This window comes from Argopecten irradians, unplaced genomic scaffold, assembly GCF_041381155.1.
Source record: "Argopecten irradians isolate NY unplaced genomic scaffold, Ai_NY scaffold_0461, whole genome shotgun sequence".
NCBI lineage: Eukaryota > Metazoa > Mollusca > Bivalvia > Pectinida > Pectinidae > Argopecten > Argopecten irradians.
Window position 1 is genome coordinate 1,278 of NW_027187928.1, and position 4,591 is coordinate 5,868.

Consider the following 4,591-nt stretch of genomic DNA (forward strand, 5'->3'; position numbering starts at 1 on the left):
TAAATGGCAAACTTGAGCGATGAATGATTGACAAACTCCATTCTTTCTATTTAAAAATATATGAGATATATATGCGTAACAAAAAAAAAAATGTATGGTTCAGCAGTGTGGTTCATGCTGGTGATTTATCACTATTGCCAATGCTGAATTTAGCAGTCGGTAATATATGGCATGTTTCCCCTGTCTGTCATACCTATTGTTTATTACTTATATTTATATTTGCTTAAAAAAAAAAAATGTATGGTTCAGCAGTGTGGTTCATGCTGGTGATTTTATCACTATGTGCCAATGCTGCTTTAGCAGGTCGGTATATATGGCATGTTTTCCCCTGTCTGTCATACCTATTGTTTAATACTTATATTTATATTTGCTTAAAAAAAAATCCTGGCCTTTAATGGTTTTCAGGTTCATATATAGCCTATTAGTCTATAAAAAAAAACCCTGACCCTTTAATGGTTTCAGGTTCATATAAAAGATTGACATTTATGACATTTAAAACTGTGTTGCAGTCGGTATATATGGCATGTTTCCCCTGTCTGTCATACTTGTATCTTGTAAAAAAAAAAAAAAAAAAAAAAAAAGCTTATTCACCATATAGTGTTTTGTGTCGCTTCCTAGAGCTATAGTAAACAGCCGGTATAAATGGTTTTGTTTTCAAATTATTGCAGCTATCATGTCTTGTAATACTTGTAATATTGACTGGGATACTTACATTATACTTAGTTTCTTGGATCCCCTTTCTATCCCACTGACATGTAAATTTTGTTTTTTCAATTTGGTTAACAAGAAATGCCACCAAAACGAAAGGCCGCTGCCAACCATTCGGCGCTGTGTCGCAAAGAAAATCCTCACGCCGTGACACCAACACACAAAGTATTCCAAATGAGTCTAGCACCCAGTCAAGCCGCACATACACGGAAGCGGAAGTGGAAGCCATGATTGCCAGAGCGGTCCAAGACGGGGTTGAAAAGGCCTGCAGGCAGTTCGGCCAACCATCAGTACGACCACAAAATGAACTTAACTCTAATAACACTAACAGAAAAAGTGAACGTGTCGTCCCATGTGGATATGTCGATGGCACCACCTGTGGGGAGACGGACATTGGTGAGACGTTTAATGATGATAATGATCATGTTTCTTTGCACAATGCAACAGAGTAGCAGCCAAATGTTTCACAGGCCACCCCCAACTGATCATGAGGGTACACAATTCATATCCTCTGCTCTCCCCCTTACCTGCCATGGTCACCCAGTCCACTAAAGACAAAATTTGGGCTGGTGATTACATTGATATGGCTCTAATTGATAAAAAAGAGCAGGAGAGCTATGAGCAAATCATCAAATATAAGGCTGGGGTCCCTGTGGTGCAGTGGGTGCCAAAACATAAATCAAAATCTCTGTCCATTGATCAATGGACAAACAATTTCCATATCTTCGCATCAATTTTTTGTGAAAAATATCCGACAAAAGTTTAGTGCAGTCCTTAAGTATGATGTCAGTGGTAGAAAGAAAACTGGCAAGTAAAGGGGCAGATTGGCAGTACTACGACGATACTGCATTCAGACGAATGCATTATACCTCAGCAAATGACAGGTCGTGGGACCATATTGAGTGGGAGCTATGGCACGAGGCTCCCTCCATACGCAAGGGAAGCAACTCTTCCCCAGCACTGAGAAATACAGTCTCACCTTCCTATCCTAAAGGGTTTTGCTTCAAATTTTAGATGGTCGACCCTGCCCTGGAGCTGAAGGGGGTTGTAAACCATTATCATGGTTGCACTTCCTGTCAAGGATCACATCATCCCAATGCTTGTCCTACCTCCTCTCAAACTCCACGTTCCCATGTGGGGTCTTTTCGTCTCACCAACGCTTCCAAAACCCCTATGTCTATAACAAGTTTTTCAGTCCTATTCCCCCAGACCAAGAGGCTTTAAATAGATATCGTCACCCCTATAGCCGTCGGATAGACTAGATGATATGCTGGCTGGGTATGATCAAGAGAAGCGGGAATATCTTGTTCAAGGTTTTAGAGAGGGTTTTTCGTATCCATTTTCATGGAGGCGACTTCAAGCAAACATGTCAAAACCTCAAATCTACAAAAGAATTCCCCCAAATTATTAAAGAAAAGCTCGGAAAAGAAGTTACAGCAGGTCGTTTTAGCGGGTCCATTTCCAATACCCCCATATCAAAATTTCCACGTTAGCCCCATAGGAGTAGTTCCAAAGAAGGAACCTGGTAAATATATCGTATGATACACCACCTTAGTTATCCAAAGGGACTTTCCATTAATGATGGTATAGACATGGAGTCATCAACAGTTCAATACGCTACAATATCTGATGCAATAAATCACATCAAATGTTAAGGTCAAGGTTGTTATTTAGCTAAAACAGACATAGAATCAGCTTTTAGAATTGTACCCATCCATCCTGAGGATAGAAAAATGTTAGGTTATACAATGGGAAAGGAATTTCTATTTTGATAAATGTTTACCCATGGGCCTTTCTGAAAGTTGTAAAATTTTTGAAGAATTGAGTACAGCCTTAGAAATGGGTAGCTTATTCTAAGCTTAAGGCACCAGCAGTGGTACATGTATTGGATGATTTTCTCTTCATCTGCAAGTCTAAAGAAGAAAGCCACGCTTTACTTGCGTCTTTTCAAGAACTCTGCAAATACATTGGTAATTCCATTAGCTAAAGAAAAAACTTTTGGTCCTAATCAGATATTACCATTTCTTGGTATAACACTTGATACTCAAGTCATGGAGGCTAGGCTTCCCTTAGACAAACTTGAAAAAAGTAATGACTTAATAACAACATTTAAGACACGCAAAAAAGTTACTCTGAAAGATTTACAGTCTCTGATAGGAACACTACAATTTTGCAACAACAGTTATTGTACCAGGTCGTGCTTTCTTGCGTCGCCTAATTGATCTGACCATTGGCCTTAACAAATCGTTCCATTTAATTCGCTTAACGCAATTGGCTAAAGCCGATCTATCTAGTGGGGAGAATTTTTACAGGGCTTTAATGGCAAACAATTTTTTCTTGATGACCGGTGGTTGTATACTGATAACATACAATTCCATACAGACGCTTCGGGTTTAGGCTATGGTGGGGTATTTCAGGGACAAATGGTTTTATGGCTTGTGGCACCCAAAGGTAAAAATCAAGGGCGTTAACATAGCTACACTTGAACTTTATCCCATTGTGCTAGCTATTTTACTTTGGGATGGTCAACTTCAAATAAATGCATATGGTTTTTCACAGATAACCAAGCCCTTGTTCCAATAGTGAATAAAACAGTCTTCTCGAGACCCTATGATAATGCGTGTCTTATTCGCAAGTTAGTCTTGGTATGTCTGTCAATTTAACATACTCTTTCGGTGCGTACATCTAAATGGCCATGAAAATACACTTGCAGATGCTTTATCTCGTTTACAGGTAGAGAAGTTCAGAGCATTATGTCCATCGGCTTCCCACGAACCAACACCAGTGAAATCTGTACTGGATCAGGAACTTTACCTATTACAATAAAACAATTGATGACAGCATTTGTTTAGCACCATCAACCTTGAGAACTTACAACAAGGTTCTGTCTGATATAGAAAGCTTTTTGTATTAAACATAACTACACACCAAGCTTCAGTACCCACTTAGCTATGCTACAATTGCTCTATATATAGCGCATTGCTATGAGAAAGGTCTGTCAGCATCAACCATAACTTCCCAGTTGTCAGCCTTAGCATATAATACATAACTTAGGTGGTTACTCAGATCCTACCAAACATTTTGTTATTAGAAAGCTTGTCGCTGGTGCTGCAAAACTTGCCCCAACGCATGATTCCCGTCTTCCCATTACAGAACCAGTCAGTTCTTAAACTTTTGATATCATCTCTCCCATATCTATGTCCAAAGCGTATGTACCATTCAATATTCACTTTAGCATTTTATGGTCTAGCACGTAGTTGGAGAGCTGGTTTACACTGGTACAAACACAGCGAGAAATGTTCTTCAGTTGTCTGATATTAACATTAGCTATAAGGGAACACTCCAACATGCATCCAAATTGCCTACGCCAATTTTAAACATAATGCTAATCATCAGGTACACAATGTCACAGTTGCAAGCTTGGAGAAAGGCTCTCAATTATGTCCTGTTAAAGCTTTAATTGATTACCTATCTGAAAGAGGAGCATCTGAAGGTCCTCTATACATTACTCCAAGTAAAACTCCCTTGGTCCGACATACTTTTGATCACACTGTCAAGCGTTGTTTAGGTTTCTGTAGATTAGACAGCTCTCTGTATAAAGGCATTCCTTCCGGATAGGAGGGCAACTCTAGCGGCAGAACGAGGGATGTCAGATTCACAAATTCGTCTGCTTGGTAGGTGCGCGAAATCCGAGGCATTTAAGAAATACATTCGTGCAGGCAGTCCCTTTGAAAGGTGCAAACCACCAAATTTTGAGTTTGCTTTTATCATGCTAATTTCATGCACCTCTAGTGCACAAGGTATCTAACTAAACTAGTTCTACCTATAGGGCTTAGGGCTATAACTCGGCAGGCGCGTGGGTCCCCTGCTATATTCTAGATAT

General features: G+C 39.6%; 1 pseudogene; it reads left to right on the plus strand.

Annotated features, from left to right (window-relative positions):
• The first annotated feature begins 789 nt into the window (after nucleotides 1–789).
• Nucleotides 790–1,970, plus strand: LOC138312762 (uncharacterized; annotated as a pseudogene).
• Nucleotides 1,971–4,591: the final 2,621 nt, after the last annotated feature.